The sequence below is a fragment of the Giraffa tippelskirchi genome, chromosome 13 (genome assembly GCF_054371585.1).
Source record: "Giraffa tippelskirchi isolate mGirTip1 chromosome 13, T2T-mGirTip1v1.2.pri, whole genome shotgun sequence".
Classification (NCBI taxonomy): domain Eukaryota; kingdom Metazoa; phylum Chordata; class Mammalia; order Artiodactyla; family Giraffidae; genus Giraffa; species Giraffa tippelskirchi.
The window spans coordinates 51,018,250-51,031,814 of NC_137287.1; the positions used below are offsets into that span (position 1 = coordinate 51,018,250).

At 39.7% G+C, this 13,565-nt stretch overlaps 1 protein-coding gene and 1 pseudogene across 2 annotated transcripts in view; one reads left to right on the forward strand and one right to left on the reverse strand.

Moving 5' to 3' along the window:
- Nucleotides 1-13,565, forward strand: part of LOC145532114 (uncharacterized) — a 120,751-nt gene that overhangs the window by 104,170 nt on the left and 3,016 nt on the right. The window lies entirely within an intron of this gene.
- LOC145530941 (ankyrin repeat domain-containing protein 26-like) overlaps nt 1-13,565 on the reverse strand; it is a 42,308-nt pseudogene that overhangs the window by 2,608 nt on the left and 26,135 nt on the right. The window contains exons 12-17 of the transcript XR_014072107.1: nt 12,503-12,599; nt 9,954-10,052; nt 9,241-9,269; nt 9,074-9,146; nt 6,402-6,650; nt 5,268-5,350 (exon numbers count right to left, since the gene is read on the reverse strand). The product of XR_014072107.1 is annotated as an ankyrin repeat domain-containing protein 26-like (transcript). The remainder of the gene's footprint in view (nt 1-5,267; nt 5,351-6,401; nt 6,651-9,073; nt 9,147-9,240; nt 9,270-9,953; nt 10,053-12,502; nt 12,600-13,565) is intronic.

The window sequence follows — 13,565 nt, forward strand, 5'->3', positions numbered from 1 at the left end:
CTATTTCTGATTTATTGACTATGCCAAAGCCTTTGACTGTGTGCATCATACCATACTGTGGAAAATTCTTCAAGAGATGGGAATGCCAGACCACCTTACCTGCTTCCTCAGATACCTGTATGTAGCTCAAGAAGCAACAGTTAGAATCGAACATGGAACAACAGACTGGTTCCAAATTGGGAAAAGAGTACATCAAGGCTGTATATTGTCACCTGCGTATTTAACTTCTACGCAGAGTACATCATGCGAAATGCCAGGCTGGAGGAAGTACATGCTGGAATCAAGATATCTGGGAGTAATATAAATAACCTCAGATATGCATATGACATCACTTTTATGGCAGAAAGCGAAGAGGAACTAAAGAGCTTCTTGATGAAAGGCAAAGAGGAAAGTGAAAAATCTGGCTTAAAACTCAACATTCAAAAAACGAAGATCATGGCATCCAGTCCCATCACTTTGGATGCTCTGTGACTATTTGGTGGAGAAGAATTCCCATTTTCTAATTCAGGTTCCACACTTTCATCATCACTAGCACTGCAATTATCTGCATGCAGTAGCTTCTGGAACCAGTCCTGTATTGGTTTGCTTTTCTTATCACTATTTGTAAGGACAGCAGGAGTACCGTGACTTTTTATTTGAATTACGTGTTTCATCTCACCGGAGCAGACAAGCCACAGACAAGACTGATGTGTCTGTCCGATGTCTAATTTCCGATTAGTGGGATTTTGCCTCACATTTTCTGACATTTGCATATCAAACTCTTGGTCTTCTTTCACTTCAAATGTAACTACCTGGTCCCCTACTTTTTTATTTTCTGCATCATTATAAAAACTCTCCTCATTTTTGATAAACACATGTTCAATATCTAGTTTATCACTTTCAAGGTCTACTTTATTTTCATTGAAACAAAGTCTTGAAGATGACTGACAAGCATATCCCAAGGACCCATAGTTTATTCGACGAAAAAACATTTTTGAAACTGGGTTCTTTTTGTTCAGGACATACTTCGAATACTAGAGAGACAGATACTCCAGATGCATCTTTCTCCCGACAATCAGGTATATTATTTGTCATGTTAGGAGGTATTTCCTTTCTGTTTGCTCCTTTTTAGGGTGATCATGTAGTGGCTCCTCCTCAGGACAAATGATAACTTTGTATTTCTCAAAAATTTCACCTAACTTCTGCTTTAACTGATTTGTGATGGTTTTGACTTATCTTTCCATTCTAATTTGCCTTGTTTGATCCACATTTTCTCATACTTCTCCATACAAGGAGGCCCTGAACATACAGATCTGTCCTGTCTACCACATTCCTTATTCATTTCTGGTTCTTGAGGCAATTTTTGCAGCTGCGAGAGTGGAAGATTAATTGGGTTGATTTGATTTTCAGATGTCTTTTCTGTCAGGGTTCGGTTCAGTTCAGTCGCTCAGTCATGTCTGACTCTTTGCGACGCCATGAATTGCAGCACGCCAGGCCTCTCGGTCCATCACCAACTCCTGGAGTCTACCCAAACCCATGTTCATCGAGTCGGTGATGCCATCCAACCATCTCATCCTCTGTCGTCCCCTTCTCCTCCTGCCCCCAATCCTACCCAGCATTAGGGTCTTTTCCAATGAGTCAACCCTTCGCATGAGGTGGCCAAAGTATTGGAGTTTCAGCTTCAACATCAGACCTTCCAATGAACACCCAGGATTGATCTCTTTTAGGATGGATTGATTGGATCTCCTTGCAGTCCAAGGGACTCTCAAGAGTCTTCTCCAACACCACAGTTCAAAACCATCAATTCTTCGGCGCTCAGCTTTCTTCACCGTCCAACTCTCACATCCATACATGACCACTGGAAAAACCATAGCCTTGACTAGACGGACTTTTGTTGGCAAAGTAATGTCTCTGCTTTTAAATATGCTATCTAGGTTGGCCATAACTTTCCTTCCAAGGAGTAAGCATCTTTTAATTTCATGGCTGCAGTCACCATCAGCAGTGATTCTGGAGCCCAAAAAAATAAAGTCTGACTTTATTATTTATTATTCCACTGTTTCCCCATCTATTTCCCGTGGAGTGATGGGACCAGATGCCATGATCTTAGTTTTCTGAACATTGAGCTTTAAGCCAACTTTTTCACTCTCCTCCTTCACCTTCATCAAGAGGCTCTTTAGTTCTTCTTCACTCTCTGCCATAAGGGTGGTGTCATCCGCATACCTGAGGTTATTGATATTTCTCCTGGCAATCTTGATTCCAGTTTGTGTTTCTTCCAGCCCAGTGTTTCTCATGATGTACTCTGCATATAAGTTAAATAAGCAGGGTGACAATATACAGCCTTGACGTACTCCTTTTCCTATTTGGAACCAGTCTGTTGTTCCATGTCCAGTTCTAACTGTTGCTTCCTGACCTGCATACAGGTTTCTCAAGAGACAGGTCAGATGGTCTGGTATTCGCATCTCTTGAAGAATTGTCCACAGTTTATTGTGATCCACACAGTCAAAGGCTTTGGCATAGTCAATAAAGCAGAAATAGATGCTTTTCTGGAACTCTCTTGCTTTTTCGATGATCCAGCAGATATTGGCAATTTGATCTCTGGTTCCTCTGCCTTTTCTAAAACCAGCTTGAACATCTGGAAGTTCACGGTTCACATATTGCTGAAGCCTGGCTTGGAGAATTTTGAGCATTACTTTACTAGCATGTGAGATGAGTGCAATTGTGCGGTAGTTTGAGCATTCTTTGGCATTGCTTTTCTTTGGGATTGGAATGAAAACTGACCTTTTCCGGTCCTGTGGCCACTGCTGAGTTTTCCAAATTTGCTGGCATGTCGAGTGCAGCACTTTCACAGCATCACCTTTGAGGATTTGAAATAGCTCAACTGGAATTCCATCATCTCCACTAGCTTTGTTCATAGTGATGCATTCTAAGGCCCACTTGACTTCACATTCCAGGATGTCTGGCTCTAGGTGAGTGATCACACCATCGTGATTATCTGGGTCGTGAAGATCTTTTTTGTACAGTTCTTCTGTGTGTTCTTGCCACCTCTTCTTAATATCTTCTGCCTCTGTTAGGTCCATACCATTTCTGTCCTTTATCGAGCCTATCTTTACATGAAATGTTCCTTTGGTATCTCTAATTTTCTTGAAGAGATCTCTAGTCTTTCCCAATCTGTTGTTTTCCTCTATTTCTTTGCACTGATCGCTGAGGAAGGCTTTCTTATCTCTCCTTGCTATTCTTTGGAACTCTGCATTCAGATGGGAATATCTTTCCTTTTCTCCTTTGCTTTTCGCTTCTCTTCTCTTCCCAGCTATCTGTAAGGCCTCCTCAGACAGCCATTTTGCTTTTTTGCATTTCTTTTCCATGGGGATTTTCTTGATCCCTGTCTCCTGTACAATGTCACAAACCTCTGTCCATAGTTCATCAGGCACTCTGTCTATCAGGTCTAGTCCCTTAAATCTATTTGTCACTTCCACTGTATACTCATAAGGGATTTGATCTCGGTCATACCTGAATGGTCTAGTGGTTTTCGCTACTTTCTTCAATTTAAGTCTGAATTTGGCAATAAGCAGCTCATGATCTGAGCCACAGTCTGCTCCTGGTCTTGTTTTTGCTGACTGTATAGAGCTTCTCCATCTTTGGCTGCAAAGAATATAATCAATCTGATTTCGGTGTTGACCATCTGGTGATGTCCACATGTAGAGTCTTCTCTTGTGTTGTTGGAATAGGGTGTTTGCTATTACCAGTGCGTTCTCGTGGCAAAACTCTGTCAGGGTACATGTGTGCAAAATAATATAATCCTTAACTCATCCAGTATGGATAAAGAAAAATCATAAAATTATTAAAATTTCACTGTTAAACTTCTTAAATTATATGTAACTACTCACAAATCACCAGATCACAACTAAGAAGTGAAAAATAACTTGCTTTACCCTAAAATAGGAGAAAAACATTAACTCACAAACCCAATTTTGTCACTGTTTGATTGAATTAAACAATTCATACATGTTAAATCAATCAAAAATGAATTAGATGATTTTTAATGTTATAAATGCTTCTTCCCTTAAAGATATTTCACCTCACTATACCGTATATAGGGAGTCCCTACAGCATGTCTGTTAAGGTTTTTGGTTTTCTTTTTTAAGGACTAGTATCTGGAGAACAGACAAACTTTATATGACCAGGAGCCAAAATCAATGAACACCAATCAGAAAGAGGAACCAATTCCTAAATTTTAATGCAAATTACATATTATGATAGTGTTATACATCAATACCTATTACCTGCTTACATTCAGTTATGTGTGTGCTCAGTCCTGTCTGACTCTTTGCGACCCCAAGGACTGTAGCCCACCAGGCTCCTCTATCCATGGGGATTCTCCAAGCAAGAAGACTGCAGTGGGTTGCCACGCCCTCCTCAACCCATGCCTTCCCAACCCAGGGATCGAACCCAGGTCTCCCTCATTGCAGGCGGGTTCTGCACTGTCTGAGCCACCAGGGAAACCCAACAATACTGGAGTGGGTAGCCTATCCCTTCTCCAGGGAAATGCCCTGACCCAGGAATCAAACCGGTGTCTCCTGCATTGCAGGCAGATTCTTTACCAGCTGCCCCTACAATCAGTTATATTATGTTCTAGTATTCACCAAAGAAAGTGGATAAAGCGTTTTTAGTAATATCTACTGATTTCCCACCCTGAAATGAAATAAATTAGAAAGTTATTATTTGTACCTTAAAAACAAAGGTCCAATCTAGAAGGTTCGATTCTCTTAATAAGCAACTGAGTTGATTCTGTGACTCCACTCTCTCCTGGAATGTTCATCCCTAAGTCAATTATGCCGAGATCACAGGCAGAATGAATCTTTCACTTGGCAGCAGTGACTGGCGATTTCAACCTTGAACCACTGGGAAGGATTTCTCTTTACATGTATCTAGGTCAGGGGCCATCATTGTCATATTGTTCATAATTTCAACTGCTTAATCTTATGATTCAGTATTTGATATCACCTTCTTAAGCATGTAATGAAGTTATAAAAATGAAAGAAGTAAACAAGTCAGGATTTTTTTTTCCCTCAATTCTAAAGATGAACTAAAAATTATAATAGATTCTAACAGTATTTTAAGTTTTATAATTAAAGTGCTATAAAAACTATTAAATTATTATCTATCAATTCTAAAAGGGTAATTTTGAAAGGCAGTTTTATTTGTTATGGACTCTGTTACACACTGTATTGTGTTGTTAAAGCATAGAAAATGGAATTAAACCAGAAATTTAAATTTATAGTTTTACTTACCTGTGAATGGTTATTTTCATCTCCATCAAGTTTTTCTTGTTCTTCCTCCAATATCATTTCCAAGTCTATTTCTCCTGACAAATCTGCATGTTTAGTTAAAATTACTTAGAATATTTAGACAAAAGATATACTCTTTATTTAAAACACAGATTTAAAACATTGTATCAAATGACAGCTTAAGTCGATCTTAATCTTCAGATGAATATTTACTTCTTTAAGAAATACTTCCAATGATCAACAACTTCAACAAACCATTTGGGAAATACCAGATGTCACCAGGATACAGGCACACAAACAGCTCAAAGATTCATTCACAAATTCATCCAAGCATCAGTGAAAAAAACAATCAGAAAGCAAACAAAATTTCAAAATACAGGACAGATGTATAAAGTCACAGTATACTCTCTTCTCTACTTCATCACAGTACCTTTTTAACAACATGCCAAGCTTCAACTGCAACATTATTCTTGGTTTACAAAATTCTTCTTACTTTTTATGCTTTTATCAATTCCTTAATCTGAAATGCTTCCCTGTACTCTTCTGACAAATTACTTTTCATCTTTTAAGACTCAACCTGCTTTGTGAAGTTGTCCTTGATTACAGCTGTCTTTCCCCAGATAAACAGGTATCTCTTTCCTTGTAGCTACCTTAGAACTTTACAGATTTTTCTAGTGTATCTTTATAGATTTCTCTAGTGATAGATATACATCTAAACTGTAAATTATTTCTTCACACGTCTATCCTCTTGGCTTCTAGACTGCAGAGGACAAGCTGTTAAAAATCACCTTAGTATAAATATTCTTTATTTATTTTTTTCAATAATTATTTGTCTACCTAGGTCTCACAAAGAGTCCCAGAGTTCTAAATATAATCCTGCTACCCACTCTCAGTTGTATGCTAAATACTAGCCTAAACGAACTTGCTTCTTCCAAACTCTCTTTGTTATTTATTATATTACTACGGTCAGAGGGAGAATGCAAACACCTTGCTAAGAGGTATTGTTTGGCTGTAGGTTGCATAAAAGGAGTCAGCACAAGGTAGATTTTCCCACAAAATCTAATTTGGAACTGTGAGAATGATGGTAAGGCCGTGCCCAGGTGGCGCACGGCTGAGTGCCCTGGGCTTCTGCATTACCTTGTTTGCTGTCTCTGTTTTCTGGCAGCTGAGACTGGCACAGGTGATGGGACATGGAATTCCCTACCAGAAACACGGCTGCATTTTTCATCTTTTCTTTATCTATTAAGGTCTTCTGTCTGAATTCTGTGGATCCTGACTGGGTTTTGGTCATTGATTGTGACAGCAACGGACACTGATCATCAACTTTCAAATACCCAGCTCTTTGACAAGTCTCATTATTGAGGCTCAAACTAGTCGAATCCCAATCTGAAAAATATGAAAACAGTCTCCATTTATCAGAATCTGAGTAAGCATACAACTCTTACTACCTCGTACAAAGTCTTTCTTCAGAGAATCAGTTCCACGTCCTCCTCTCCCCTCAAACTCACTACTCCTTCAGAGGTTACTCTATCTTACATGTCACTGTCATTCATGAAGAGATGTTAACTAGCGTGTCTCATTTCTTCTACTTTTTAATTTTCTAGTATTACTTTGATTCACTCAATCTTTATTTCATACTCTGTATTTCATAAGAACTTTATTATTATTTTCCTTCAACATAGAAATATTTTATTAACAAAATTTATCTATAATTTATTTTATGTTTAATTTTGCATGACAATAGTGTGCATTCTAGAGACCACAGTTTTAAAAACACTTTTAATGAATGGTACTACTTTAATTAATGGTAGAAACCTAGACAACATGTTAAAAAGCAAAGATATCACTTTGCTGACAAAGGTCCGTATAGTCAAAGCTCTGGTTTTTCCAGTAGTCACATACGGATGTGAGAGTTGGACCATAAAGAAGGCTGAGTGCCAAAGAATTGATGCTTTCAAATTGTGGTGCTGGAGAGACTCTTCAGTCTCCTGGACAGCAAAGAGATCAAACCAGTCAATCCCAAGGGAGATCAATCCTGAACATTCTTTGGAAGGACTGATGCTGAAACTGAAGCTCCAATACGTTGCGCACCTGATGCGAGGAGCTGGCTCACTGGAAAAGCACCTGATGCTGGGAAAGACTGAGGGCAGGATGAGAAGGGGAGGGCAAGAAGAGAAGGGGGTGGCAGAGGATGAGATGGGTGGAGCGCAGAGCTGATTCAATGGACAAGAACTTGGGCGAATTCCGGGAGATGGTGAGGAACAGAGAGGCGTGGCATGCTGCAGTCCATGGGGTCACAAAGAGTTGGGCACAACTTAGCGACTGAACACCACCATCATCAACAACTACTTTAATTTCAATGAGACGGTCTTTCCTCAATGTACAAATATTTTCAGAACTCATTTTTAAAGCCTTGGATAAACATCATAACCTGGAGAAGGAAATGGCAATCCATTCCAGTATTCTTGCCTCTTGCCTGGAAAATCTCCTGGACAGAGGATCCTGGCGGGCTACAGTCCATGAGTTTGCAATGGTTGAACACAACTTATCGACTAAACAAAAACATCATAAACTTATATAAGAAATGATAGCCTTGTGTGTGACTACTTGTTTCCATGTGAAAATAGGTAAGTCTAGGACCACACTGGATCCAAAGAGCACAGAGGGCCATGAGACAGGAATGAATACACCACAAAAATATTTTCCTTTTTTTTTAAAAAAACTAAAACTGTCAGATCTAAATTTCTTAAGAGAAGTCAAAGAAACAAGCAAGAAATGTAAAAGTGAAACTTAAAACCCTGTGTCAACACAAGGGCCCCTTTATCATTTTACATCCAACGACTTCAATGGTTTAAAACAGTGGTCCTCAAGTGTCCCCTCAGAATCGCTTAAGTTCAGAGACCCATTGGATCAGGGGGTCCAAGAGGTCAGAACTATTTTCACAACACCACTAAACATTACGTCCATTCTCATTCTGTTCTGAGGACACAGTGGAGTTCTTCAGAGACACGATATGTGACATCATAACGCTAATGACTAACGGAATTAGCAACTATGATTGTGTGTGCTTGTATTTTAAGTTTTCGGTTTTATTTTCCAATATAGTGAACAACAATAGACTTAAACAAAGCTCCTTGGGATTCTCAATAATTTTTAGAAGTATAAAAGGATCCTAAAGCCAAAAACTTGCAGAATCACTGTTTTAGAAGATTATGTCTATTGAATCTAAGGTATGGTTACTTCCCCTACTTCTAATAATCAAAGACACCACAAACATACACACACACACAGTCTGCTAATCAAAACATCTGATTGGCCTACATTCATCTGTGTAACAACACCAAAATGAAATAATTATAAGCTGAAAAACAACTGACATATTAGCAAGCGAAGCTTTACTCTAGGTAAAGGTCAGAGTTCAAATAAGCGTTTTTGGACACTGGAAAAATCTTAGGGTCTAATAATTAATCTCTGAAAATTCCTGAGAGTATAGAGATTTCAAACTGAGAACTTAAGGGTATCGAAACATATACAGAAACATCTTGAGTTCAAGCTTACATTTTAAACATTTCTTGTTCATGTGCTTATAAATATCTTTTTTTTCAAAGCATGGATACCAACAATAACATTTGCCTTATATACATCCAATTCTTCAATTAAATTTGCAAAAAGAAGTCAGGAGTACGAAGAGCTAACATTTCAAATATTTCAGTGTCCCTCTTTCCAGAAGGGACTTCCCTGATGGCTCGGTGGTAAAGCGTCTGCCTGCAATGCAGGAGCCAGAGTTAAGTGTTAATCGCAAAATTTACCTGAACTAAATGTTTGTGAATCCTTCATTCTGACTGTGTTATTAGGAACAGAATCTTTTACTCCGACTGTGGGCTGAATGGGTTTGGAAATAAGTTGATTAATAAATAATGTACATATGATACAATCTACAGTTCATAATTCAAGATAAAAGCATAAATGTTTTTACCTTCAAGTTAGGATATTTCTCAGGAGAGTCTAAAAGGCAAAAGGGACACAGAGTTAATTACATGTAAATATGAAAGCCAGCTGTACATCCATTCAGAGTTAGTACTGAGCAGCATCCTCGTGCTCAGCCTTGACATTGAATACATTCGGTTTCAGTGTCTTGTTTTTAGGGGGATGTTAGGACACCAGCAAGACAGACTGCTGCTGCTGCTGCTAAGTCGCTTCAGTCGTGTCCGACTCTGTGCGACCCCATAGACGGCAGCCCACCAGGCAAGACAGACTATGAATCCACTATAGATAGTGAAGAAAAAATAGCAATACAGGTTTACCAAAGCATGCAGTAGCAAAAGTAACATTATGTTTTCAATGACTTTAGAAAATATTAAAGAACACATAGACCAATGTGAACATGCTAACTGATGAGGAGAAAATTAATCTTAATCAGAGAAGCAAATCGTGACCCCAAGAAAATAAATGTGAAAGCTGATGGTAAAATGCAACAGTATAAAATACAGCAGTAACATTTACACCATTATACTACAAGTATTTAACATGTTCTTGAATCTGTCCAGTCATTTAAGAAGTGCACAGCTGGGATGACAGTTCAGCTTAATGTATAATTCATTTCTCATCGGAGAAAGAGTAATGAACTGATTAGCTCGAATATACACTTATAGAAAAACGGTTCATAAAAATATTCATTTTTTTCCAAACCCATGTGTGCTACTGGTATGCCTGCATGTCTTGGCTCCTCTAGTTTAGCCATCTTAAAGTTTCTCAATCCACTCATGCAAGAAGGCAGATAAGACACACCTATGAAATAATGTACAATAAATTCTCAACCGTTGCTGCTGCTGCTAAGTCGCGTCAGTTGTGTCCAACTCTGTGCGACCCCACAGATGGCAGCCCACCAGGCTCCCCCATCCCTGGGATTCTCCAGGCAAGAATACTGGAGTGGGTTGCCGTTTCCTTCTCCAGTGCATGAAAGTGAAAAGTGAAAGTGAAGTCGCTCAGTCGCGTTTGACTCTTTGCGACCCCATGGACTGCAGCCTACCAGGCTCCTCCGTCCATGGGATTTTCCAGGCAAGAGTACTGGAGTGGGTTGCCGTTGCCTTCTCCAAATTCTCAACACTGAAATACAATTATCAAAAAGGAAATAATAAATTTAATTGCCACAGAATTATTAGATGTTAAAAATCTTGCACGTTTTAAAATCAGTATAGTATTTATTGAAAATAACAATTCTAGTATTTAGAGAACGAACCCTATCAATCTGTTTTGTTTCAAAACTTAGTTTGGTTGGGTACATCATGCTGCTGCTGCTGCTGCTAAGTCGCTTCAGTCGTGTCTGACTCTGTGCGATCCCATAGACTGCAGCCCACCAGGCTCCACCATCCCTGGGATTCTCCAGCAAGAATACTGGAGTGGGTTGCCATTTCCTTCTCCAGTGCATGAAAGGGAAAAGTGAAAGTGAAGTCGCTCAGTCGTGTCCGACTCTTAGCGACCCCATGGACTGTAGCCTACCAGGCTCCTCCATCCATGGGATTTTCCAGGCAAGAGTACTGGAGTGGGGTGCCACTGCCTTCTCCAGGGTACATCATGCTAATGCTTAAAAGGATTTCTGTGAAACAACTGTCAAAAAATCAGTTATCTGAAAGAAAAAAGTCAATCCCTCCATATTCAAATTAATCTAATTTGAATAACAAATACCAGTACAACATATACCTTTGATGCCTATAGTTACTTGGAGTAGCTGGTATGGATCCTACTTCTAGCACCCCCTCCTGCCTCCAGTATTATTGGGAACAACAATGATCTTATCTCTTTTCAGTGCAAATACACTGAAGCCATCCATCTAGAAGGAGTTCTCTCAAGTTTCCTCATCAATTCCAAACTCACCTCCCTAAGGCCTTACTTTCCTCCCTTTGTCCTTTCACTAGATTCTCTCCTCTCCAAATGGTAATCTCTGGATCTGTGGTCTTAATTCTTCCCCCTTTACATTCTTTCTATGGATCATCCCCACCACTTCTTTTTCCCTCTTTGCTTAGCAATGGTATCTTACACCTAGAATTGCTACTTCAACTCTTTGCTTCCCTCTGGCTATAACCACGCTCCGAAAGAAAAACAAAATAGTGCTTTTCCTTGATCCTGTTCTGTCCTGCACTGTCCAATGCTCTTCTTCCAGATTTCTCTAAACACAAGGCTACACCCTTGCTACTCGGAGAGCTTGTTAGAAATGCAGAATCTCAGACCTCGTGCTCAGCATGTGCACTTCCCACAAGGTCCCCAGGCGACTAATTAAAATTTCAGAAACTCTGGTCTACACGGAGTCTGCTCTACATTACTTCAATTTAATTTATTCTCTGAAATCTTAGCCTCAACTTCCTCACTCTACCACTTACCCCCAAACTGAAACTGAAACTGCATTACAAAACTGGAAACTTTCCAGTGGACTCGCTATCAGGCTGTAGGTTCCTTGGTCTCCCTATCACGTCCCCCGCTCTCTCCTTCTTTCCAGTTCTCTTATTTTGGCCTATGTGACACCCTCCTATAAAGCAGCAACATTTTGTATGATGTCAATTTGCAAACATTTACAGCTGAGCACCCATGCCCATGTTCTTCCACAAAGGATAACACACAGCTCTGCATGCCCAAGGACCTCAATCCTGAATGTCTTCCTAACAATGAGGAAAACAGAAAGAGGGGGAAAACTTTGCTGTTCTTCTCTGACAAGTTTTGGTGTTGGAAGCTCACTTCATATTCACTGTCCATGTCAAATACTCTCTCTTTTCCTAAAGACCTATCTTACTTATTGCCACCTTCCCCATAGGCCCTTGCTTCCTTTTCCTTCATTTCCTCCCTGTACCCTACGCCTCTCTCATCATCCATTCCCTCTTTCCTCTTATTTCTCGACCTTCCTTTGGTTGCAGAGTATCTTGAAACAGAACTAGTAATTTTTTCTTTTGTCATGTGCCACGTGGAATCTTAGTTCCCTGACCAGGAATCGAACCTCCACCCCTGCACTGGACAGTCTTAACGTTTGGACCTCCAAGAAGTCCAGGAACTAATACTTTAGCTCCTTAAACTGGATTCTCAATTTGATCTGTGGCTGACACCTGATAAGATACAAAATTTTCCTCCTCTTCTTGTCTTTTTCCTCACTACGCATCTGACAGGTGGTGTTTTTTGTGTTTTTTTTTTGGCCTGTTAGAATATTCCCATTTTAAGTCAATGTTCTGTCAAATAACCTTTCTCTAAAATACAGTTCTTATCTTCTACTTGTGCATTTAATGTATTTTTTCCACTTTGACCTCCAGATAAATGATCCACAAACTTCTGTGGAAGGCTCTCAGAGATACTCTGTTAAAATGAATATTGAGTTGCATGAAGATTTCCTAATGCCTTTTTAAGAAAACACCCTACTTTAAAAAACTGCCTACATTTAACCCAGTTAAGACAGGTTTTGCCAAGATCTCACAGCTGCTAAATGAAAGAACCGGGATGCTGAATTCATACACTGCTGACTCACCAGGCAGTGGCTGCCAGCATCGAAGACATCAGGCCCTTCTCATCTCCTTCCATAGCTGCCACCTTCAAACAGGGCATCGTTACTTTATGCTACTTCAAGTACGGCTGCCATAAAGGTACTCTGCCCTGCTCCTTAAGTTTAGTCGCTCAGTCGTGTCCGACTCTTTGTGACCCCATGGACTGTAGCCCGCCTGGCTCCTCCATCCATGGGTTTTTCCAGGCAAGAGTACTGGAGTGGGTTACCATTTCCTTCTCCAGAGGATCTTCCTGACTCAGGGATTGAACCTGAGTCTAACACATTGTAGGCAGACGCTTTACCGCCTGAGCCACCAGGGAAGTCCCCCTGCTACTTACACAATCCAAAATGGTTTATACTTATTAAAACATCACTAAAGCAAACTGCTGTTATTATAACCCCACATATTTGTTACTATTCCCCATGTTTTTGCTTCTCTTGAAATGTTTCTTCCAGATTACTTGACAATCCAAACATAGTAACACTTGCAAGTTTCAAGCACTATCTTGTGATAAAAAAACACAATTCAAAATGTTTCTCTCTGACCCTCTCTAGCAGTTTTACACATGCATATGTACCAAAGAAACATACATTTGGTTGCGAAATTGGGATTGACAGATACACCCTACACACTATCGTGTATAAAATAGATAACCAATAAGGACCTACTGTATAGCACAGGGAATGCTACTCAATATTCTGTAATGGCCCATATGGGAAAAGAATCTAAAAAAGAGGTGATACACACACACACACACACACACACACACACACACACATAA